This window comes from Bubalus bubalis, chromosome 2 (assembly GCF_019923935.1).
Source record: "Bubalus bubalis isolate 160015118507 breed Murrah chromosome 2, NDDB_SH_1, whole genome shotgun sequence".
Taxonomy (NCBI): Eukaryota; Metazoa; Chordata; class Mammalia; order Artiodactyla; family Bovidae; genus Bubalus; species Bubalus bubalis.
The window spans coordinates 21,295,793-21,321,240 of NC_059158.1; the positions used below are offsets into that span (position 1 = coordinate 21,295,793).

Here is a 25,448-nt window from a genome sequence, read left to right on the forward strand (position 1 = left end):
CTATTGGAACTCTATTGTATGGATTCCAGGAGAGTCTATTTCTGCTGTCAGATGTTTCTCTTAGTTAAGGTCAGTTTTATCGGTGCTTTGGAAATTTGCATCAGAAATCTTTTATCAACAAATAGTGTATTGAATAATTTTATTTTAAACCTCCCCTTGGCATGGGCCCACTGGTAAAGTAAGATCACTTGAAACAATATGTAGTGGTTTGCAGACTATGCTTATAAGTCAGTATGCTTGCTCCTTGGAAGGAAAGCTATGACACACAGAGGGTATTAAAGAGCAGAGGCACCGCCTTGCTGACAAAGGTCCATCTTGTCAAAGCTATGATTTTTCCAGTAGTCATGTACAGATGTGAGAGCTGGATCATAAAGAAGGCTGAACAATGAAGAACTGATGCTTTCAAACTGTGGTGCTGAAGGAGACTCTTGAGAGTCCCTTGGACTGCAAAAGAGATCAAACCAGTCAATCCTGAAGGAAATCCACCCCAAGGATTCATTGAAAGGACTGATGCTGGAGATGAAACTCCAATACTTTGGCCACCTGGTGCAAAGAGCCAACTCATTGGAAAAGACCCTGATTCTAGGAAAGATTGAAGGCAAAAGAAGAAGGGGCAGCAGTAGGTAGCATCACCAATTCAATGGACATGAATTTGAGCAAACTGCCAAAGACAATGGAGGACAGAGGAGCCTGGTATGGCACAGTCTACAGGGTCACAAAGAGGTGGACACAACTCAGAGACTGAACAACAACAAATGCTTTCCAATAGCCATCAAATTTTAAAATGACTTAAAGCTAGCTTGATTTGGTTCAACTTAAAATTTTTAGGTGGGTTAGAAATTACAAGGAATTTCTATAAAAATTTTCATCCATATTAAATTAAGATATTGTTGAGATAGAAATTATAATTTTTATTGTACGTCCCCTGAAAACTCACTAAAACTACAGTAAAAAGATTTTTTTTAAGCTCAAATATGAGAACACAAAAGAAGTGGAAGGTAAGAAACACTAAAACTGAAAAATAGGTAGACAAATCATAACAGACTTCACAGAAACAATCTGATTAATACCAAAGTTTCTTTAAAAAGCTCAGGAACTGAGAGCACTGTGTATTGGAGGCTAAAGGGAAACGAAAAGCAGATTGTTTAAAATTTGAGAAAGAGTTAGAGCCCTAAATTCTCTGCACTTATACTGAGTGTTTGCCCTTCTACCACCCAGGAAAAAATCTGGAGATTTATTCTACAAAGAAAATAAAGAATGGGATTAGACTATTACAGATGAGGATCTGAGTACCTTAAAGAGAACAGGAGAGGATCTGTTCTGTATCTGGATGTAAGGGAATGCTAAAGGCTGAGCTCTTTTTCCTCACCTAACTCTCAGATCTCTGACAGTTAGGGCTTTACCCTCATGGCAGGACTGAAAAAAAAAAAAACGAAAAACAAAAAACAAAAAAACTGGTGTTCAAAAACAAAAGGTAAAAATGCTAAGAATATATGTGAGGCAACTGGTGTAATTTGGTATAGTCTAACTTAACATATAAGCATACTGAGGGCTCTTCTCACCATTACCTCAGACTCTGAGTTATTTTTATAACCTAAAAACCAAAAACCTTGAGAATACTTTCCACTGAAACAGTGGAGCAAATAAATGAACAAAAAATAGATTATGAACAGATTAGCAAGGGAAGATTCAGATGACGGCAGTGTAGCAGGTCTATAGAGCAACCAATTCAGACTATAAGCATGTAGAAGTCAACTGGAAAAATATCCTCAATAAAAAATATTTGAGCTGATTTATTATCTGATTTGATTGATCTCATGGAAAGTTCCACTGAAAGATATTTGGAAGTTAAGGAAGAATTAGCAATTATCAATACATATGAAGGGACTTAGGCACATTAAAAATTTTCTTTTTAAAGCTTGCCTTTTTAGGCAATTATAAGCATCCAGTAAAGAATGAAAACAGAATCATAGCTCACAACAATGCTGTGTATAAGACTTTCATAGAAAAATGACATAAACACTGAATTAAACAAAAGGTAAAGCATAAGTATTTTGGGAGGATAAGAAATAGTGGGTGGTAGTGGCATAAAGCAGTTAATTATTTAACAAATGGAAAATAAGTATATAATGTCTAAATCAATTAATCAATAATAGGAGTTATACTTATTATTTAGGAAAATAAAGTTCTCCAAATCCAAGAATGAAACATTTAAAATGTTAATTTTGGTGGCATCCAGACAAGATAATCTGAAGAATTAAAGTGCATAAGACATATATTTCACAATAAACTTTCTACTAAAAAATGTGTTCAGCTAGAGAAAAAACACCAAGGAGAGTGTCGTTCTCCAGGACAAGCAGCAGTAGGGGTATTATTACTTCTGTACCTGAAGAGGCATGAAGAGAGTGTAATTACTTGAACTCAGAAGACAGCCTTGTAGTGAGGGCTTCCTTGAATGAGGTATGGCCTCCGGTCTAGGAATGTAGCTCTTCTGAAGTGACCTGCAGGCAGAAAGACAAGAAGTAAATACCTGCCGCCAGCCCTCCTAGCGGAGAAGGCAATGGCACCCCACTCCAGTACTCTTGCCTGGAAAATCCCATGGACGGAGGAGCCTGGTAGGCTGCAGACCATGGGGTCGCTAAGGGTCGGACATGACTGAGCGACTTCACTTTCACTTTTCACTTTCATGCACTGGAGAAGGAAATGGCAACCCACTCCAGTGTTCTTGCCTGGAGAATTCCAGGGACGGGGGAGCCTGGTGGGTTGCCGTCTATGGGGTCACACAGAGTCGGACACGACTGAAGTGACTTAGCAGTAGCAGCAGCAGCCCTCCTAGATCCACCTATCTCCTGTTGGGACTCCCACTGACCTAACCCAGATGGAAACCAGAGAGCATGAAAACCCATACAGGGCAGTTCCAAGAGCCTGTATCAGCACAGAGCAGGGTGAAGAGCGTCTCCTATATATATATATCATGAGCACAGAAATAGAATTGACAATGAGGAAAACTGCAAACAATATAGAGGATAGTAGAAAAGAAGGAAAAAAACAGAACTAAAATTTCAAATAAGTTAGGCAGAAAATGAAATGTAAAAAGAAAAGCAAAGAAGATCCAACATGTGAATTACTAGATTTACAAAAGAAATCAAAGTAATAAAGCAGAATATATATTTAACAAATAATTTAGTATCTGGTAGATAGAGCCACAGTTAGGGGCAATGGGACCTGGACAAGTTCCTTCCTTCCCCTCTCTCTCCCTCTTTCCCTTTATTTTTATAAAAACATCTTGTTTTTAAAAATCAATCCTGGTTAAGAATCACTGTTCTACTTCTCCTCTCTCCACAATTCTCTTGTCTTATGTCATAGAATATATCTATCACATCCATCCTCTTCACTTTACAGCAAATACCTTTTGACTAGCAACCCGAGATGTGATGGGAGAAGGTACGCAAAAACAGGAAAGAGTAAGACGAAGAAGAAAAGAGTCAGGTGAGGGCAACAGAGAGGGAGGGACAAGCAGGAGATCTGTGGAAGAATATTCAAAACTTAACCTTCACAGAACAGTTAAAATACTGAATACAGAAATTTATAACCATCACTTCACATATATGTTAAGACCTGCATTTTAATACTGATATATAACTATTCTTCCATGTAGACACTCATAAACAGGCAATTTTTATTGAAAAAGAAAGAACAAAAAGGAAAGGAGGGAGGGAAGGTAGGCATGATGAGAGGACAGACATCTAAATAGCACTGGTCTGAGAAGGGTGACTGAAGGCAGGAGGAGAAGGGGACGACAGAGGACGAGATGGTTGGATGGCATCACCAACTCGATGGACATGAGTTTGAGCAAGCTTCGGGAGCTGGTGATGGACAGGGGAACCTGGCGTGCTGCAGTCCATTGAGTCGCAGAGTCTGACCCGACTGAGCGACTGAACTGAACTGAAGAAAGGGTGAAATATCGGTGGTAATGGGTAAGATCTGGCAATGCAGCCTAAGAAGGTGGCTATGATTTACCAACAGAAGTTGCAGAATTTGAGCATAAGAACAAAAGAACATGTCAGAAGTGGGATTCGAACCCACGCCTCCAACTGGAGACCAGAAACCCCAAGTAGGGGAAGTAGGAACTTGAGTCTGGCGCCTTAGACCACTCGGCCATCCTGACAGGTTCGTTTCTGTATTACGTATAATCTGTTGCTGTGATTAACAACCCATGTGATTAGTATTACATCCAGAGTGCACAGAGTGAAACGCAAGCTCCGAACCGACTGCAAAACGAAAGAGGCAAAAAAGACAAGTTTTGGTGGATGGATGCTGGAGACTGTTGCGATGGCACAAAGTCAGCCGAGGAGCCCAGCCAGGGGATATTGAAAAGCAGCACCCGCCGCACGTCCCTTTACCTCTCCCGCACCGCGCTGCCTGCCTCCCAATGGCCCAACAGTCCCACAGCCCCAAACGGTCCCCGTAGTGTGGGAGTTTCGTAAATCAAAGAAAAGGGGTCTGTGCATTGCAGGCAGATTCGTTACCAACTAAGGTACCAGGGAAGCCCAGAACCGAATAAGCGCTGGTTTCGAAGATTGCTTCAGTCTGCTTCCCGCGGTGTTTAGGCTTTTTCATTTCCACGATGAATTAAAAAGTAGCATAGGCAAGGAGAGAGTCAGTGAGAAGGGCTAGAACTCCCTTTCAATAAACGTGTTTAAACATTAAAACTGTCCGTCGAGGAGTACAAGGCGGGCATATTGCACCCTCTTCCGGCATTTCTCCCCATAATCTCGTTATTCTTCAGTAACGTCTTTCTCCCTCCTTTCTTTTCTCCCATTAATCTCTTCCCAATGGCCTAGGAAAAGGGGATGCGATATAGGACACAGGATAATAGATGTACGAGTTTAAATGGTTGATGGCCGTTACCAAGTAACAAATAGTTTCTCTTTGTCTCTCTTTCCACCCTCACCCCAGCCTCCAGTCCCTGTGGTAAAGGTGACAGGTTTTTAATATATTGTTTATTCTCCACTTTGAGTCAAGCTAGTTCATATTGTCCTTGTTTCCATTTTCTATGATTAGGGTTCCCAGTAGTGCAGACACCAAGTGTAAATCAGTTATTGCAGGCTACTTCGTGTATGGACAATGGTAGAAGAAGAGTTGGTTTTACTTATGTTGTTGTTATACTTGTCTGTAATTTTTGTCTAAATAAGCACCTAAAATATTATTTACTGCTTTCTTGACCTACACTTCCCAAGAATGTGATCTTTTACTTTCTTATGAAAAAAAAAGGCGACTCTTTATTTATTCGTGTATTTATTTAACAATATTTATTTAATGAATACTCAGATTCTGTGGTTGGGTCTGAGTAGGGAGAGGTGACAATACATGAAGCTAGTGAGTGCCAAAGCATACTCCTAAAGTTGGTTTTGCTAACTGTTGCAGCAAGAGAGAATGCACATCAGGAGAACAGTGGAGTGTCTCAGTAAGAGAGTTAGAAAGAAGTGATTATAAGAATTGGACTTTGTAACCTTTTTTCGGCTCAGTTCAGCTGCTCAGTCATGTCTGACTCTTTGGGACCCCATGGAGTGCAGCATGTCAGGCTTCCCTGTCCATCACCAACTTCCAGAGCTTGCTCAAACTCATGTCCATTGAGTTGGTGATGCCATCCAGCCATCTCATCCTCTGTCATCCCCTTCTCCTCCTACCTTCAATCTTTCTCAGCATCAGAGTCTTTTCTAATGAGTTAGTTCTTCACATTAGGTGACCAAAATATTGAAGCCTCAGCTTTAGCATCAGTCATTCCAATAAATATTCAGGATTCATTTCCCTTAGGATTGACTGGTTTGATCTTTCAGTCCAAGGGACTCTCAAGAGTCTTCTCCAACACCACAGTTCAAAAGCATTAATTGTTTGGCACTCAGCTTTTGTTATGGTCCAACTCTCACATCCATACATATCTACTGGAAAAACTATAGCTTTGACTGGACGGACCTTTGTTGGCAAAGTAATGTCTCTACTTTTAAAAATATTGTCTAGGTTGGTCATAGTTTTTCTTCCAAGGAGCAAGCATCTTTTAATTTCATGGCTGCAGTCACAATCTGCAGTGATTTTGGAGCCCAAGAAAAGAAAGTTTCCATTGTTTCCCCACCTATTTGCCATGAAGTGATAGGACCAGATGCCATGATCGTAGTTTGTTGAATGTTTATTTTTAAGTCAGCTTTTTCACTCTCCTCTTTCACTTTCATCAAGAGGCTCCTCAGTTTCTCTTTGATTTCTGCCACAAGAGTGGTGGTCATCTGCATATCTGAGGTTATTGATATTTTTCCCGGCAATCTTGATTCCAGCTTGTGCTTCATCCAACCGGCATTTTGCATAATGTATTCTGCATATAAGTTAAATAAGCAGGGTGACAATATACAACCTTGACTGTAGTTCTTTCTCAATTTAGAACCAGTCTGCTGTTCCATGTCCGGTTCTAAGTGTTGCTTCTTGACCTGCATACAAGATTTCTCAGGAGGCAGGTAAGGTTGTCTGGTATTCCCATCTCTTTAAGAATTTTCCACAGTTTGTTGTGATCTTTTTTTAGGTGATCACTTTTGTTAGGTGATTTGGGGGCAATTTTAAGAAAGTATGGCTTTGCATTGGTTTGTATACTGTCAGGAGGTGGGGGGTAATTCTGTGGTTGGATATCTTAAATCTTACCTAAAGTAGGGCAAACTAAAAATAGAGCTGAAATTAGTGAAGAAATGGTAGTTGTTTGTATGATGTGGGAGAGGGAAATGTTTGGTACTCTCTGGCTTGGACAATGTTCTGTTTATTTATGTTCAGACATGATCATAGAGTTGTCCTGTTTCTGTCTTAATCTATTACAGAAGTCTTGCCTGATATTGATGTTCTGGAAAATTGCTTATATTCAACAAGAAAACATTAAGACATAGCTATAAATGCCAGCTCAGTTCCTGGATGTTCAGGGTTGCTTTTCTCTGATTCATAATTTATACATGCAGACAGCTAGATGGTGATAAAAAGCCATGAAGAAACAGTAAACAAAGAAATATGGGATGTAAGGGAGATTTTGACAATGAATGGGAAGGACTAGAGCTCTCTTCTAGAGAATTAGAGATACCAAGGCAACATTTCATACAAAGATTGGCACAATAAAGGACAGAAATGGTATGGACCTAACAGAAGCAGAAGATATTATGAAGAGGTGGCAAGAATACACAGAAGAGCTATACAAAAAAGATCTTCAGGATCCAGATAATCACAATGGTGTGATCACTCACCTAGAGCCAGACATCCTGGAATGTGAAGTTAAGTGGGCCTTAGGAAGCATCACTACAAACAAAGCTAGTGGAGGTGATGGAATTCCAGTTGAGCTATTTCAAATCCTGAAAGATGATGCTGTGAAAGTGCTGCACTCAGTATGCCAGCAAATCTGGAAAACTCAGCAGCGGCCACAGGACTGGAAAAGGTCAGTTTCCATTCCAATCCCAAAGAAAGGCAATGCTAAAGAATGATCAAACTACTGCACAATTGCACTCATCTCACATGCTAGCAAAGTAAAGCTCAATAATTTCCAAGCCAGGCTTCAATAGTACATGAACTATGAATTTCCAGATGTTCAAGCTGGTTTTAGAAAAGGCAGAGGAACCAGAGATCAAATTGTCAACATCTGTTGGATCATCAAAAAAGCAAGAGAGTTCCAAAAAAACACACATCTACTTCTGCTTTATTGAATATGCCAAAGCCTTTGACTGTGTGGATCACAACAAACTGTGGAAAATTCTTCAAGAGATGGGAATACCAGACCACCTGACCTGCCTCCTAAGAAATCTGTATGCAGGTCAAGGAGCAACAGAACTGGACATGGAACAACAGACTGTTTCCAAATTGGGAAAGGAGTACGTCAAAGCTGTATGTCGTCACCCTGCTTATTTAACTTCTATGCAGAGTACATCATGAGAAACTCTGGGCTGGATGAAGCACAAGCTGGAATCAAGATTGCAGGAAGAAATATCAATAACCTCAGATATGCAGATGACATTACTCTTATGGCAGAAAGTGAAGAGGAACGGAAGAGCTTCTTGATGAAAGTGAAAGAGGAGAGTGAAAAAGTTGGCTTAAAACTCAGCATTCAGAAAACGAAGATCATGGCATCTGGTCCCATCACTTCATGGTGAATAGATGGGGAAACAGTGGAAACAGTGCAGACTTTATTTTTGGGGGCTCCAAAATCACTGCAGATGGTGACTGCAGCCATGGAATTAAAAGATGCTTACTCCTTGGAAGAAAAGTTATGACCAACCTAGACAGCAGAGACATTCAAAAGCAGAGACATTACTTTGCCAACAAAGGTCCGTCTAGTCAAGACTATGGTTTTCCCAGTGGTCATGTATGGATGTGAGAGTTGGACTACAAAGAAAGCTGAGCACCGAAGAATTGATGCTTTTGAACTATGGTGTTGGAGAAGACTCTTGAGAGCCCCTTGGACTGCAAGCAGATCCAACCAGTCCATCCTAAAGGAAATCAGTTCTGAATATTCATTGGAAGGACTGATGCTGAAACTGAAACTCCAATACTTTTGCTACCTGATGTGAATAACTAACTCATTTGAAAAGACCCTGATGCTGAGAAAGATTGAAGATGGAGGAGAAAGGGACAACAGAGAATGAGATGGTTGGATGGCATCACCGACTCAATGGATATGAGTTTGAGTAAGCTCCGGGAGTTTGTGATGAATAGGGTGGCCTGGCGTACTGCAGTCCTTGGGGTCAAAAAGAGTTGAAGATGACTGAGCGACTGAAGTGACTGAAATACTGTTATTATTGAAGGTTTGGGTGGCATTTGAACAAAGACCTGAAAGAATAAAAGGATTGAGTCATGTGAATATCTGGGGTCGATATTTCCAGGCAGAGGGAATAGCAAGGGCAAATTTGACAAAATGGGATAAAACCAGATGTTTTTGAATAAAGGTAAAGAAACCTATAAAGCTGACAGAAATTGTGCAACATATAATCTCCTTACTAAACCTGTCTCCAGTTCAGTTCAGTTCAGTTGAGTTGCTCAGTCGTGTCCAACTATGCGATCCCATGGGCTGCAGCACACCAGGCATCCCTGTCCATCACCAACTCCCAGAGCTTATTCAAACTCATGTATCCACTGTTTCTCAAATCAAAATTATCATCCCTTCCCACCCATTCCTTCATCCCTAGGCCTCATCCAAACTCTCATCCTATCTTTTTTTTTCCACCTCTGATTTTTCTCTTATCAGTGACATTGAGAGACAGAAAAAGTACCTAAAATTTCGTGAAGCTCAGAGATAGAATAAGGATGTTTATTTTAAACATATCTTGGACATCAGGGGAAAAAATCCTTCAGGAGGGATGGTTTGTTTTTTAGGTCAAGTCAAAATGATCTCTGATCCACATTTAGTAATATCTAAATATTTTCTCCAGGTATATATCTGTTATATATTTAACTTCTGAAGTTCTCTGTGTAACTTCTATAATAAAATGGCATTTGCACATGATTTCATAATGGCTAGTATTATGGGTAATATATGAGTCTGTATTTACTTCATGTTTGGTCAGGATTGCACTTGGCTTCACATACAGAAAAAAACAGTAAATAATACCTTAAATAATTTAAGGATTATTGACTCAAAAATTCATAGTCCTGAATTTGGCAGTCCTCATGGAACTAAGTGGTTTCTATCTCCTTTTCTGCACTTATGCTTTGGGATTTTGCTCCTGTGATCTCTTTGCTGCTGCTGCTGCTAAGTCGCTTCAGTCATGTCCAACTCTGTGCGACTCCATAGACGGCAGCTCTCCAGGCTCCCCTGTCCCTGGGATTCTCCAGGCAAGAACACTGGAGTGGGTTGCCATTTCCTTCTCCAATGCATGAAAGTGAAAAGTGAAAGTGAAGTCGCTCAGCCGTGTCCGACTCTTAGCGACCCCATGGACTGCAGCCTACCAGATTCCTCCATCCATGGGATTTTCCAGGCAAGAGTACTGGAGTGGGGTGCCATTGCCTTCTCCATGTGATCTCTCTACAGGTGCTCAAAAACTGTCTCATGAATCAATAAACACTGAATGAACCAAGAACACTATTTCCTTAACTGTCAAGCCATTCCTGTCTTTGGATGAGTTGGGCTGCTAGATAAAACGTGGAGGAGAAAATTAGAGGAAGCCTTGGATTTCTTCCCAGACATTTCATTTCTGAAATTGAGGGCGGGGCAAGGGGAGGGGGACACCAAAGGGTACAACCAAATTTGATGCCCCTACATTATGTCAAGATTAGAAACCTCATCTTTGCCCATCTTTTTCATTCTTTGGAAGATTCTCCTCAGTTACTTTAGTTGTTCCTTAAAAAAAAAAAAAATCTCCTCCAGGTTCTCTTACAGGTTGGTGAGGGACCCTTGTGCATCTTCTCTTCAAACTTATCTGAGAAGTAAATATGATCTCCTTTGACCCAGATTGGCGAATCCTCTTCGGCAGTAATTGACTCTAGGAATAATCTTGATTTCCCCAGCAATTAAAAATGTACTTAAAGAATGTACAGTGCAGAGGTTAAATGGTCTGTTTGGTGAGTAGATGACTTAGGTGGTCGAGCCATGCTTTTGAAAGACCCGGGTTGTTTCTGAAATTATGGATTACTCCAGTTCTTCCTGGAGATTGAAATTGCTAATGAGATTTAGTTATTTATAGGACAATTCAACTTCTAAGCTCAGGGCCTGGATAGCTCAGTCGGTAGAGCATCAGACTTTTAATCTGAGGGTCCAGGGTTCAAGTCCCTGTTCAGGCGCTAGCTTATCTTTTTAAGGCAACACAGGTTGAGGTTTATGTAATATATTTACATGACTCAGTAAAACATGATATAGAAGAAAATAATAAAGACATAGGGTAAAATGTTAAGGAAAGGTGGATCTGGATATAGAGTGTTCCTTATAAAATTTTTATTTTTGTAACCTCTCTTATGTTTGAAATTATTTCCAAATAAAAAAGTTCAAAAGTATATTAGTAAATGTAGAATCACCAGACTTTGAAATTTTAAACATATTTTAGTAAGCTGTGTATGTCCGAATTTCAAAACATCCAAGTATAAACAAAACCAGCATATTTTCAATACATATTTAGGTGTACTGTACAACTTATGTTAGCTAGTATCTAATAACTTCATCAGGTGTTTTTTTTTTTTTAACCAACGTTATACATTTTCCTTTTTTACATATAAAAATTAAAGTACTTTGGCCAATTAGAGCTATGGAAGGTGTCAGTGCAAATGTCCATAATTTTGCATGAATTGAAATTATACTATCCCCACTGCACACTTTGGCACTCTTGTGGTGACTACCTGATTTGGAGGAGTAACACTAAGTTACTTTTATTGTTGCTGCATAATGTGTAGTAACAATATGATCCATGTTAGATCGCTAGTGGGTTTTTTTTTTAATGCTTTACAAATAGCTTACATTTTATATTAAATACAATAATAATTTGAATGTTAGTAACATTGTCAGAGTAACTAACCAGAGAGAAATGGTCAGCTGCTCCGAAACTTTGAGGCATATTGAAATTACATGGTGAGAATTTTAAATTCCTACTGAAGCCTGGCTACCACCTCCGGACATTCTAATTTAATTAGTATGGGTTGCCACCCTTCCGTCAGGAATTTTCATTTTGCCGACATAGGTCTGTATGGTCAAAGTTATGGTTTTTTCCAGTAGTCAAGTAGGGATGTGAAAGTTGGACCATAAAAAAGGCTGAGCACCGAAGAATTGATGCTTTCCAGTTGCGATGTTGCAGAAGACTCCTGAGAGTGCCTTGGACTGCAAGGAGATCCAATCGATCCATCCTAAAGGAAATCAACCCTGAATATTCATTGGAAGGACTGATGTTGAAGCTAAAGCTCCAATATTTTGGCCGGCCACCTGATGCGAAGAGCGATCTCATTGGAAAAGACCCTGAGGCTGGGAAAGATTGAAGGGAAAAGGAGAAGAGAGCAGCAGAGGACGAGACGGTTAAATGGCATCACCGCGTCAATGGAAAAGAGTTTGAGCAAATTCCGGGAGATACTGAAAGACAGGGATGCCTACCGTGCAGCAGTCCGTGAGGTCGCGAAGAGTCGCACATGGCTTAGCGACGGAACAACAAGGTTATTCTAATGTGCACCAAAATTTGGGAACCACTGAGACTTTTCTAAGGGCGGTTCCTGTACAAGCAACATCTCCGTCACCTCAGTTGACAAATGAAAATTCATATTGCACGATCTCGGAATATTTCGAGTCAAATGGCACACTTTGAACCCCCGCGCTGTATCTGACTTCTCTCAGAGAGATGGCAGCCGTGGGTTTCCATCAGAAGGGAGTTGCTTGCTCGGTGAACACACTAATAAGTCAACACGGGAGAATTCAACTTAGAAGAACAAAACCAAAGAGCAGAAAGATTTCCTTTCTGAAAAAGGTAGTATTGTAGTCTCCCCGTCGGGGAATCGAACCCCGGTCTCCCGCGTGACAGGCGGGGATACTCACCACTATACTAACGAGGAAGACCCGCGAACGGACTTTAAAAGAATCTCGGTTAAAGAGACATTCACATGTTGTGCCCTGAACTCTTTCTGGGCAGTGAGTTCCTAGGAATTTCACGGATCTTTAACGATAAGAATATAGGAAGAATCTTTACAATAACAGTCCATCAAAAGGGATTCCTCATGTTATCTAAATTTTATCACTAGTAGCAAAGAAATGTTCATTAATATCAAGGAAGGCATTAAACTTAAAAAAACAAACAAAAAACCTCCCTCCATTCTAAACGACTTCTTTTCTTCAAGTTTATTCATTGTTTTAGATTCATCCCAAGGATTCACTTTCCCCTGGAACTTTCTCTCATGTTAGTGTGCTATTACTGTCTCTGTGTTCTGAAGACTAGGACATCGAAATTAAGATATTGGCAGGGCCATTCTCTCTCTGAAGGCTTGCTGAAGGACTCCTTCCTTGCTTCTTCCTAGCTTCTAATGGATCCCCAAAATCCATTATAGTTTTTGGCTATAGCTGTATGATTTCAGTCTTTGCCTCTGTCCACATATGACTTTCTTCTCTCTGTCTGCCTCCTAGTGTTCTCTCTTGTAAGGATAGGGTAAACCAGTGGTAGGGTTTAGGCTCCGCCCTAATCCAGTATGAATGACCTCATCTTAATGTAACTACATCTGCAAAAACCTGTTTCCAAACAAGATCACATTCAGAAGTTCTAGGTAGACACAAATTCCTGCCTACAATATTTAACTCACTAAAATTAAGGATGAAAGATGAGGTGTTATGTGCAGAAATATAGTTAACGGCACCAAAGTATACATTAAAAGGTATAAAAGTACTGATTAAAATTGCTTATGGGTGAGACAGAAGGGAGGTTTATGGTGTTCAGTCTAAAGAAACAAGAAAATCTCTAGACAAAGACAGGCATCAAACACCTCAAAGGCAGTATTCATGGTTCAGGTTCTTTGTTGGGTGAGAGCTTCCTGGTTTATAGGCTGCTGTCTTCTCACTGTTGTTTCACATGGCAGAAGGGACAGAGAACTCCCTGGGGTCTCCTTTGAAAGGGCACTATTTCTATTTATGAGAAATTAACTCATAACCCAATCAGTTCTCAAAGGTCCCACCTCCTAATACCATCACATCGAGTTCACCCAAATTGTTCCCTTCTACTCCCAGATTAATGAATCATTTTAAGGGAACTTTTAAATGACATACTTCTAAATCTATCACTAGTTTATTACTTTTAAATGATGCCCTTTTTTGATTCCTCTTAGAAACTTGGGAAAGTGTTTTTGTTAATATTAGAAAAGGAAAATTAATGAAAAACTAAACGGTAAACTATTTTAGGGCAGTGACCTTCCTTGATTTGACTGTTAAGGCTTCCTCACCTTCAGAGGCATTCTTAAATGGGCTGTTATCCAAATAGTTTTTAAATAAACACTGAAAACAAATCGAGACCTTAGCGCCTGAACAGGGACTTGAACCCTGGACCCTCAGATTAAAAGTCTGATGCTCTACCGACTGAGCTATCCAGGCCCTCTAAGAGACGCTTTAACTCATTATGTAAAATAAGAACACTAAAGGGATTCTAGTAATAGTCATGCTGCTGCTGCTAAGTCGCTTCAGTCGTGTCCGACTCTGTGCGACCCCATAGACGGTAGCCTACCAGGCTCCAACATCCCTGGGATTCTCCAGGCAAGATCACTGGAGTGGATTGCCATTTTCTTCTCCAATTCAGGAAAGTAAAAAGTGAAAGTGAAGTTGCTCAGTCGCGACCCCATGGACTGCAGCCTACCAGGCTCCTCCATCCATGGGATTTTCCAGGCAAGAGAACTGGAGTGGGGTGCCATTGCCTTCTAGTCATAGTTTTTGAAATTACTTGGGTCTTCCAGGGGGCTTTGATTCTGTTTCACCAGTGACATCAGTAAGTGGGAAGAATTTCAGGAAAATCAAAGATTGGGTAAGGAATGAAGATTGTGATACAAGGAGGAGGGTCATTCCCCATTGTTTCCTCCAGTGTGTTCTTTCAGAGTTGGGATTTCCTGGAATTTTCATGCCAGAGCAAGAAACAAACTTGACGCCCACGTTGAAGTGGTGGTTCCGTCCAGGAAAGGAACTCCCAGAAAACTCACTTATTCAAAATATTCATACATCTTACTTTCAGCACGTGCACCTTTCCTCATCTTTCCTTCACACGTTTTTCCTTCACTCTCCCCAGTCTCCTTTCCCCTCTACTCTTCTCTACATCTTTCCAACCTCCCATTTGCCAATTTGGAAAGTCCACATTTGTCCCCTCCTATTCTACTTTTCAACTGCACGTTTTATCTTGAGCTCCATTCTACTTATAAAGACAAGAAGGATCAGGCAGTTGAAACTGTATCCCCTGCCTCTGTAAGAGCAGGTCTTCATTTGTTCATGAGACTATTAGGAAAGTGGGCTTCAGCTGCCCGCAGCTCTAAAACCAATACTCTATAGGTAAAGTTGGTGGAAAGGAAAGCTTGCTTTATTCTGTAGCCCTACAACCCAGGGCGGACTTGTGTCCAAAGGCCAACTTCCCCCACTGACAATCAGTGGGCAAGAGCTTTTAAAGGGGCATTTCAAGGATGGATAGGTGGCCGGAGGGGGCTATATGCAGAAACAGCACTGTCAGCTCTGACAGTCATCTTGAACTCGGTCATTCAGTGATCTGATCAGCATCATCTTGATTGTTTTGAGTACAGCCAATCTTTAGTGCCAAGGTCAATTTGTTCCCATTTCTTTGAGGCCAGTTCTCAGAATTGTGGCAGCTTCTGTCATCGCTACAGTCTGGTCAACATGCTGTTAACTTCTTCTACCTGGTAGGGGTTTCAGAACCTACAAGACAGCTCAAAGGATATGACTCAGGTTCTTCACTTTGCTTAATGGCTAAATTATTATTATTTTGTCCTGTTTGACTGCTTTCCTTTGCTTCTGCATTTTCTCACTTCTCTCGATTAAATTTATTGTTTGGCTAAAGTTTCTCTACAGACAAAAGGCAAACGGGGAAGGTGGGGAAGGACCATAGTGTCCTGCTCTGTTTCAAGACTGGTAAGCATGTCTGTATAAGCAAAAAAGTAGTGGTAGAGTCACTGCATATAGACGATAATTAAGATGTTGCACGGTTTCCCAATATATTGTGAGCTTTAAAATGACATATTTGATTGAGGCCAATTTTCATCAAGATCAAAGAAAACAAGAAAGGCAAATCAATTGTGTCACCGTCATGAGTGTTTTAATTTAGTTGCCTCTGCATAGTGTTCTTGTGGAAATCTTGGAATTTGAGGAAGAAAACAACGAGTGTTGGTCTAGAGTTTGTGGAAGGAAAAGACACTAGCAGAGGATGGTTTCGATCCATCGACCTCTGGGTTATGGGCCCAGCACGCTTCCGCTGCGCCACTCTGCTTTTCACACCGTAGTGTTTTCTTGCATCTCATTAATTTGTATAAAGATTGGTAGACACCCGAGTCTATCAATTCCTCTTGCTTCCCTTTTCCCACTCACTTCCTCTAACTTACATCTTTCATTCTGAGTCGGCCCCTCATCTTCTTCTCAAAATTGCCGCCTGCACGCAAATCTCTAAGGCGTCTGCACTTTTGCAATTTCCTTAAGGAAACCGAAGCTCTGAAATCCTTTCTCAGGAACTTGGTATTCCAACCCTTAGCTTCTCCTACACTGATTTCTAGGGATGAATTTAGAACTCAGACTCCTTCTCCCCTCCCGCACCCGCCTTCCCGAGCCTCCCACAGCTCACTCCCGGACTCTGAAGTTGGAACTCCTTGGCTCCTCCACGTCAATGGCAAGGCCAGGGACAGGGCAGGGGCACCGCATGGTCGCGCCGCCTAGAAAAACTGAAGACTTGGGGGGAGAGAAGGAAAAGCAAATACTTTTGAGAATTGCAACTTGAAGAGTTCAGGGAGATATGAAGCCCAACGTGATCTACCATAGCTGGATTCTTTGTTCACACTTCAGTGGACAACACCTGTTACCTGTTTATTCAAAACCAGATTTCTCTCCTTTCATTTTCATGGTTATATGCCACATTCTTTTGTATGATTTGTATTGCTCTCCCTCTCTCTCTCTCTCTTTTTTTTTTAAAGTCTTGGACATCGAAAGTGTTGTTTACTGGAGAGATGAAACATTTAAGTGGATTTTTATGAAAATAGATTATCAATGCTCCAAACACCTTAGGAACCAGAAATCATCATTTTCCAAGGGCAGAGAGAACTCGAGTTTCTTGAGATGAAGCTAGCCACCAACATTCAAAATGAGGAAGTGTGATTTTTGCTTCATAAGTCTACTTCAGAAGATGATTGATCGATCCTATTCTGAGCTGTTCTTTCCTTCTCATATCCCCTTTGAATACTGCAGGGCTCTGATCTTACCTTTTTTTTTCTTCCTCTGCTACAGAAGCCACAAACTTTGTCTTAACCTCTTTTTTAAGATAGAAACCATGGAATCATCACTTCCTCCAATATTTTCATTCCCAGTAACCTCCCCAACTACATTAACAGAATAAAACTACCACCTTCAAAAAGAGAATCATTGGCCCAAGGTCTTGTAAGCCAAAAACTTTTAGTCCTGAGTGTTCTCCCAGGAAGACCTTAGAAGGAAGGTTTGTAAATTCAATGAGGTACAACTGGGGTCCAGGCCTTGGTGGTGTGAGTGACCTTCTATAAAACTCTTCAGAAGCTCAATGCAGACATTTTTTTTTCAGTCATCTGAACTGATTTGTACTGAATTGACCTTGAAGTGAATTTTATTCCAGAGAGGAGACAAAATATAAACATTTAAAGGATACCAATAAAGAATATATTTAGGAACCAAAGGTAGAAAAGAACTTTGAAATAAAACAGAAAAATCCAACTATAAAGACAAAGATTGACAACCGTGACTATATTAAAATCAAGATCTTTTCATTAAAAATATCACACATAATTCCACACTCAAGGAATGGGACTATGTTCATCTTATATTTGTTTGGAAGTTGAGTTTTCAACTTTTCATCTGACTACTAACAGCAATATGTTTGGAGAGTTTAAAAGAGGGAGAAAGAAGTCATGACTAGGATGTCAAGAGCTAAATGACAGAGAATTTGACTAAGAGGAAGGGGAAGGTGTTAAGTTTGAAAGATCGTTAATTGGCAGAAAAGGAGGACTCAGCATATTTTCTAAGTGTTTGGGAATTGGGACACCATAGTTCAGAAAAGGCAAATTTAGTTTGTTGGGAATTTGGTTTGTTGCAAAACCGTCTAAATACCAGAGGTTACAAATAGAAACATGCAGGTGAATGAAACATGAAGGTCTTTTGAGTGACTGCTACTTGTCACATGGTTTGCTAGGGAAAGCACCTACATAAATTTTTTTAAACCCTCAACAATCTTGAGGTAGGGAATTGCCCTCTAAATTTACAGATGAAAAATATGTTCACAGATGGTCAAAATAATGTAAAATATCAACACATCACACTTTTGTAAATGATGAAGCTTGAATTCAAACATAAGCACCTGATTCAAGATCCTCATGTTTTCTCCTAATCTGCATTGCCTTTAAAAAAGTATTTCAGATTCTCTACATGAAGACCAAAAACAAAGCAAAAGAAACAACTCACTTCTGATCGATGTGCACCCAAAATGGATCTTTAAATAGCTGTTTGCCAGTTCATGCATATGTGTTTGAGTTGTCTTCTGCAGGCAATGAAAAATTTCTGAAGGCTGTTAATTTGGAAGACTAACTAAAAACTTTTATCAGACAGAATAGAAAGAAAACACTGGATGAATACCTCTCACCTTAACCAAAGCAGGAGGGATATTTAATCACAACAGCAACAACATTTTTAAAAACTCAGTAAAGATTTTAAACCAAGACTTTATTCTAGTTCTCCATGCTCTATGTTTCTCTTTTTATGTGTCTTATAATAAACCACATCCTGCCTCTTCACTTCACATTCCTTCTTTAAGCACAGACTGAAAGAATGTAAAGGGGAAGGTAAGTTAGAGTGAGAGAACAATGGCAACGGAAGGAAAGGGAAGAGAGGAGAGGAGAGAAAACAGTGGATCTTGCAGGGAACTGTGAAGATGCTGAAAATATTATTGTATAGGGACTTGAAGTCCCACATACAGGCTCAGTCCCCATTAATAAAATACTGTGTTAAGATAAAATACTGTGAGATACTGTGAGCACTGGGAAAAGCTCCTGAAAGACGTGCTGATAAAATCTGTATCCTAAATCCTCTGTTTCTTAAGGTTGATCGTGTAATGTGTAACTCATGGTCATCAGGGATGGAATGGGAGAAAAAGACTCAAGGTACGTGAGGTGGGCTCCCAATCTTCAAAGCAGCATCAACTCTGTCTCCCAGTGCACCTCCTCACCATAAAATTACTCCTTTCTTGTCTTTTGGCTTTGCAGATAATTCTTGGTTTACTCCTGTAATTTCTAGAAATAACTTGTTCCTCTTCCTCTCAGATAGAACAGGCTTCAGTCATTGACAGAGTCGTTACTGCTGAGATCTTGTCAGTGTCATGTCAGGATGGCCGAGTGGTCTAAGGCGCCAGACTCAAGATTCTATCTTCCCTCTCTTGGGGCTTCTGGTCTCTGAATGGAGGCGTGGGTTCGAATCCCACTTCTGACAAGACTCAGTTTTGTTCTTGGCACACATGTGTCTTTCATCTCACTCTTGCTTTTCCACCTTCATTCTCCCGAGACTTGAGTATCCTCTCTTATTCTGTAGTTGGGTTCTTTCTACCTCTAAAGACAGTCCCCACCAGCAGCTCCACCCAGGCCTATACTCAGGAAGGTCCTGGTATCCCTGGAAGAGTCACTAAACAAGTCATCTCTACAACCACCAGCCAAGCATTTGACAAATGGAAATTCCCAATCAGAGAACCTGGAGTATTCCCACATACAACTGGGCACATTAAAAAAAAAAATCTCTTTGCCACCGATGACTCCCACTTCCCAGAGAGAAAGAGGCAGTGGATTTCCATTCCAAGGTTGTCCCTTACTCTGTCAGCCTGTTTATCTTAATGAAGCCCAGGAACTTGACTTAATAACAAAAATACAATGTAACCAGAAAGCTCTCTCTTTCCTAGAGAGACCTCAACCCAGACTGCTATGCGCTGGGGGAACATGGCCTCACCACTGGAAAATCAAACAATGTTCTCCTGCATGACCACACCAATGAAAAAGACCCAGACTTTCTCAGTGGTAGCTCAGCTTAAGAAGCTCCCACATAGTCCTAGTTTTTTCTACTGGGAAAGTTACTGGAAAATTCACTGATTTCCCCACATGGAGGAACTGAAAGAAACAAAATGGAAGCAATAATAATAATACTAATAAACCCACTGGAATCAGTTTGTAGTGTTTGTATTTTCATATTATGATATGATATTCATAATATGATATCATGAGAAAGATATCCAAAAGAGTAAGTACACAGTTTCTGGTTTTCCCTTTTGATTTAAAGATAGCATCACAGTACCTATGGTACTATCTCCCAGGTTAAGTAAGAAATGACAAATTGGGGAATGTGGCAAGCACTCAGACCATCATTTCCTAAGTTTTTTAAAATCAAGCTCTGTAACAGTTTCCTGGCTAGAAGAAGGATCCTCAGAGCTTAGTATTCAGCATCCAGCCCAGGTGCTGGGTATTTTATAAAGGGAAGAAAACATTTAAAAATGATTTCTATTTTATTTTACTTTTTAGATGTCCCTATTTATCTCAAAATATACTAGGAATGCTTTGGAACAGAAAATAAAACCAGTTACAGGAAAATAAACAGTCTCAATCTGAAACAATGGTTGGAAGAAGATGAAAATGGAGAATGGAGAAAAATAATTTGGAATTTCATGATTTCAGGGGAAATGCAGGACAGGAAAGAGTGGTGGATGTTTAGGAATCTGCAGAAGTGAGAGTGAAAAAAGTGGAATTTAATGATGGAAGGAAAAGTGACTTTGGATTCAAAAGGATAATTAATCACCCTTGGTAGTTTAGGGCTCATTTTGGTTATTGGTCCATGCATACTTTGTTTCAGAAACACCTTTTTTTTGGTCACAACCTGTATCCATCTCTTTCTTCTCCCCAAAACATATAGATCCTCTCTGAAGTATTTAATATTCTTTAGGAGAGAAATTACCCTCAAAAAAAGTGCTGTTGATTTGTGTGATTTTTATTGGCACTGTTAATCCTTATATGTTTTTATTTTACTCAACACGGTTTGAAAAATCTATTGTCTTGCTACAGTCACATCTGCTCCTATGTGCAGCTGCTACATAGTATGAAATTCATGGATGGCCACTGACGTATACCTGGTGTATATCTAGCTTGCCTGTAATAATCTGGTACTGCAAAATCCTAAACTTAGACAAGGCCAACCATGGAGTTGAGCTGGAATTTCACTGAGGTACATTCCTAGGAGGAAGATTGCTGTGAAATGATTTAAAAGCTATACAGGAAGAAAAACTCATTTAATGTCAAAGCTGCAAAAGTTAAAAGTCTTAATTTTAAGACCAATATCTTACCAAGCTTATGTAGCTCTTCACAGAAGTCATTCTTTTTTACCTTAATAAAAATAAAGATATCTAAATCAAATCATTTTGAAAAGAAATCTCAGAGTGGGCTCAATTTTACTCAGTTTTAACAGTATGAGCATTTCCTTTTGATAACCTAAAAATATTTTCATCAGTGTCATAGTCTTGAAGGACTCGCCCTCTTAGATTTTAGAGATGACATAAGAAGATGACAACGAAATACTTTGTGAGAGCTTTATAACAGATTCTTTTCCGTGTACAGAAAAGCAGTGAGGATTTCATTCATTTTCTCCACAGTAAAAACCCAACATCCAACTGTGGATGACTCATCAGTTGACCCACTAAGGAAAAGACCACAGGTTGTTACGGTACTTTTTTTCTAGGAGGAGGGGATCTCAGAAGGCAGTGCTGGAGGTTGCCTCCACGTGATTCTGAAAGTACTCCAGGATTCTTTGACCGGGGAATTCTCACTGTCGAATATCGGTCAGGGCCCGGAAATATTTGAGTGTCTAGAGCTGAATATCAGGAACTGTCCAATACTTTTATTCTGAAAGTCGTAAGAACAAAATGAGGATGTGTCAGAAGTGGGATTCGAACCCACGCCTCCACTCGGAGACCAGAAGCCCCAAAGGTGGGAAGCAGAAGCTTGAGTCTGGCGCCTTAGACCACTCGGCCATCCTGACACGTTGACCCTACCGATTGACAGTGTTGTACTGTAGACTCTAAGGGGTTGGCGTAGAGCTCCGTCCCAGAAGAAAAGTTTCTGAAATTTGTCGGACTGGGTGGGAGTTGTGAGTTCAGAGACTGACAAACAGAAAGGTAGCAGAACACGAGCGTTAATGCAGACCTGAATAATTCTTTTTGCCCTGGAGACAGGGTGGTAGGGTATTGAGAGACACTGTTCCGCCCCACCCCCACCAACCAGAACTCCCGGTCCAGTCCCCTGCCTTCCCCCCCCCCCCCCCCCGCCCGCCAGAACAGGGACCCAGACTCACACAGATTTCTTCCTATGGCCTTGAACCCCACCTGTGACCTGGACCCCAGGGTCACTGTTTTCTTTGTGATTCAAACCTTCATTAAGCAGGTCCAGTTCGATGCTGCCTCAGGATCGGTGGAAACTTTAAGTGAATAAATAGTCAACCCCACTACTCTGGAAGAGAGAGGGTCATTCCCCTTGTTCTCAACCCGTCCAGACTCCGATTTCATCGCCTGAAGCCGTACTTAAATCATTCATTCCACCCGTCACTGTTTTCTGCCCTGCAGGGTCGCCTGTGCTCTTCAGTAATAATCTTGCCTTTCTTCTCTCTAGAGCTTTCAAGACGCTTCCCAGGAAATATTACCCCTCTGGGGTGACCGCAGCAATTCTGAAACATAATGCGTACATTTATATGACTGAAAAATATGTTTAAGTGATGGAAAATGAAATACACAAAGGGGAAAAAATAAAGAAATGCTTTTGTTGCAATGATTATTATGGGATTAAAGGAGAGGACAAATTAAAACCTCCAATAACTTGGAGTATCACCAAGTTTCTATAATTAGGCTGTGAAGATCCAAATCCATAAGACACTTAACTTAGAGAACTATCACTTTTAAATTTGTAATTTTCTCATCTATTACCCTAATGCAAATGGAAAGCAGCTCTTAAAAATAATGTTATTGTTTGTAGATTTTATTCTTTTTATTGTGATCATTTTTTCTCTATACTAATAGTATGTTTACAAAGTATGCAATATGGAGTGTGTATTTTAATATATACATATGTTGAATTTTTGCATTAATGTTTTCTATAGTTTGAGGCATAGGTATATTTCTATACACCTTTGAAGTCTATTTATGTACTTTTTGTAGAAATGAAAACCTCTGAAAACAGGTTTAAAATATTTGGGGTACTTGAAAATGGATATTATGAAAATGTAATGTAAGCAAGAAATCACAACTGAAATATGCCATAATTCAATTTTCTTTAATACACCCATTCTTGCAGGGCCCAGCACCGTCAATATTTCATGAACCTCTGGGTAATATGTTCCCTAGACACCTGTTTAATATTAATGCAAACTTATTTTAATGTCTCAAAATTTTCTTTCTAAGTCCGGGGAACATTGGATAAATGAAATCTAAGGAGATAGAGGCTTCTAAGTGGTTAGAATTAAGTCATTAAGAAAAAAACCTGTTGTAGATTGTATTTTCTAAAAACGGCCATATCAATATATCTCATGTCATGTATTTTTCTTTTAATGCAATTTTGAGACATTCCTCCTGGAGGTGGGGGTCTATGTTCCATCCCCTTGAATCTGGCTAGGCCTGTGCCTGCTATGGAAGGGATGCTATATGACTTTCTAAAGCTAGGTTGTAAAAGTTGATAGAAACTTTCAATACTTTTCTCTCAAGACATTTGTCCCCAGAACCCAACCACCATACTGTGAGGAAGCCCAAACTAAGCTACAGGGAGAAATCACATGGAAAATACCTGAGGACTCCAGCCCACAGCCAGCAACAACTGCCATACGTTTGAGTAACCCATTCTTCAGATGATTTCCTGCTACTGGTCTTATAGTCTTCCACTTGAGTTTCCAGAAATCACAGAGCAGAGACAAGCTGTCCCCACTGTGCTTTGTCCAAACTCTGTGAGAGCCAACAAATGTGTAGAACCCAAATAAATGATAGGTGTTAAATTAAGGCATTAAGTTTTATTATGATTTGTTATGTAGCAATAGTTAGGTATGGATCAGTCTTGGTCCAATCAGGAGAGAAAAACCAATAATGACAGGGAAAGTTGTTTATTTTTCCAGTTTAATTGAGATATATTTGACATATAATACTATATATATGTTTAAGGTATACAACATAATGATTTGATATATGTATATATTACAAAATGATTACCATAATTAGTTTAATTAACATGTAACACCTCACAAAGTTACAAATTGTTTTTCTTTGTGATGAGAACTTTTAACATCTACTCTCTTAGTAACTTTAAAATATACAATATAGTATTGTTAACTACAGTTGTCAAGTTGTACATTATATCCCCATAAAGTATATTGCTTATAATGAATAGGGAAAGTGTAATATATAGAATTGTTAACTAAAGAAGGGGTTGGAGAAACAAGGAACTGATAAGTAAAAAGTAAAGCAAATACTATTGAATATAAGAATAGCAAATCACTACCCTTAGGACTGCTAAAGCACCTTAGGAAGTGCCCGCTCACCCATGGCTGAGATAAAGCACAGAAGGAAGAGCCCTCTATACTTCACCCTACTCCTAGCTAAGATCAGACCTTGATGGGGAAGGCTTGGGCATGATTCACTGAAGAGCAGAGAAATATCTGTAGGGTTGTGCCAGCAGAACTTGCTTGAAATCTGCCCTCTGGAACTTGCTGAAGATCATTCTTCCAGTGTTTCTTGGAAAATTCTTCCTGGAGAGGCCTCTCACTGAGAGCTCTCCACTAGAAAACACTCAAGGGGGATGCCCGCCAGGGGAAGTTAGTGGCTGCTGCTGGCTGCTGGAGCCTGAAGCAGGGGAAAGCCATGCCTTTGTAGGAGGTAGGCCCTGGGGAAGCAGCAGGCCAAGTAATGCCTGGGAACCAGGATGCAAATCCCCCTTCCTCCTGCAATGATTCTCCACTATTCTCTACTGCAGAGCTTTGGTGCCTATTAAAAGAAAACTATTTAAAGGATTCATACCTATTTCCACAAAGCAGGCAAAAAGGGTGAACTTGGGACTGAGAGACAGGAAATTCATGAGGAGTAGTGGATAATGCAAATTTTGTTACCTAAAAATGGGAACAAACTCTATAGCATGTGACTTTGGGGCTGGACAGCAGGCAGAAACTGGAAAGACCTTGAAAAGATGTTACTGAAAAGTCCTGAAGACAGTTTCTTCCTGTTGCCTGTCTCACCATATTTCACTGAGCTTATGCATTTCTTTAGGTGCAAGAAAATCAGAGGTGAATACTGTACCTAAATATAGGATGAAATCTGTGAAAACTGCAAATCACAGACATTCTGGGAGTTTCTGATCTTTCTTGAGACCACATTCCTTTCTTCTCTGATACTCAGGTGATGAGGAGGAGCTTCAGCAGAGAGGCCCTCCTGGAAAGGCAAGTTTAGGATTATGGAGAATCTGAACAAACTGGCTCCTCCAGAAGGCAGGAGGTAGACTTTTCATCCAAGAAGTTTAGGAAGTTGCTGATGAGTAACAGTGATAAAATTGACCTCACATTTCTTTCACTCCCCTCACTCTCAACTTCATTAATATGCCCATTTCCTGTTTTGTTGTGTTTCTCTATATTTTTATTTATGACACTCTAGATCATAAGAGATCAAATTGTCAACATTTGTTGGATCATAGGGAAAGCAAAACAATTCCAGAAAAAACGT

At 40.1% G+C, this 25,448-nt stretch overlaps 7 non-coding genes across 7 annotated transcripts; 2 read left to right on the forward strand and 5 right to left on the reverse strand.

Moving 5' to 3' along the window:
* Window positions 1-4,061: 4,061 nt before the first annotated feature.
* On the reverse strand, window positions 4,062-4,168 carry TRNAL-CAA. Its single transcript has 2 exons — window positions 4,131-4,168; window positions 4,062-4,107 (listed from the first exon to the last, which is right to left on the reverse strand). It is a non-coding gene; the product is annotated as a tRNA-Leu (tRNA).
* Window positions 4,169-10,718: 6,550 nt separating this feature from the next.
* Window positions 10,719-10,791, forward strand: TRNAK-UUU. Its single transcript has one exon. It is a non-coding gene; the product is annotated as a tRNA-Lys (tRNA).
* A 1,671-nt stretch (window positions 10,792-12,462) lies between these two features.
* TRNAD-GUC lies at window positions 12,463-12,534 on the reverse strand. Its single transcript has one exon. It is a non-coding gene; the product is annotated as a tRNA-Asp (tRNA).
* Window positions 12,535-13,980: 1,446 nt separating this feature from the next.
* Window positions 13,981-14,053, reverse strand: TRNAK-UUU. The gene has a single exon. It is a non-coding gene; the product is annotated as a tRNA-Lys (tRNA).
* A 1,813-nt stretch (window positions 14,054-15,866) lies between these two features.
* TRNAM-CAU lies at window positions 15,867-15,938 on the reverse strand. The gene has a single exon. It is a non-coding gene; the product is annotated as a tRNA-Met (tRNA).
* A 3,116-nt stretch (window positions 15,939-19,054) lies between these two features.
* Window positions 19,055-19,162, forward strand: TRNAL-CAA. Its single transcript has 2 exons — window positions 19,055-19,092; window positions 19,117-19,162. It is a non-coding gene; the product is annotated as a tRNA-Leu (tRNA).
* A 2,473-nt stretch (window positions 19,163-21,635) lies between these two features.
* On the reverse strand, window positions 21,636-21,742 carry TRNAL-CAA. The gene is made up of 2 exons: window positions 21,705-21,742; window positions 21,636-21,681 (listed from the first exon to the last, which is right to left on the reverse strand). It is a non-coding gene; the product is annotated as a tRNA-Leu (tRNA).
* Between the last annotated feature and the right edge of the window lie 3,706 nt (window positions 21,743-25,448).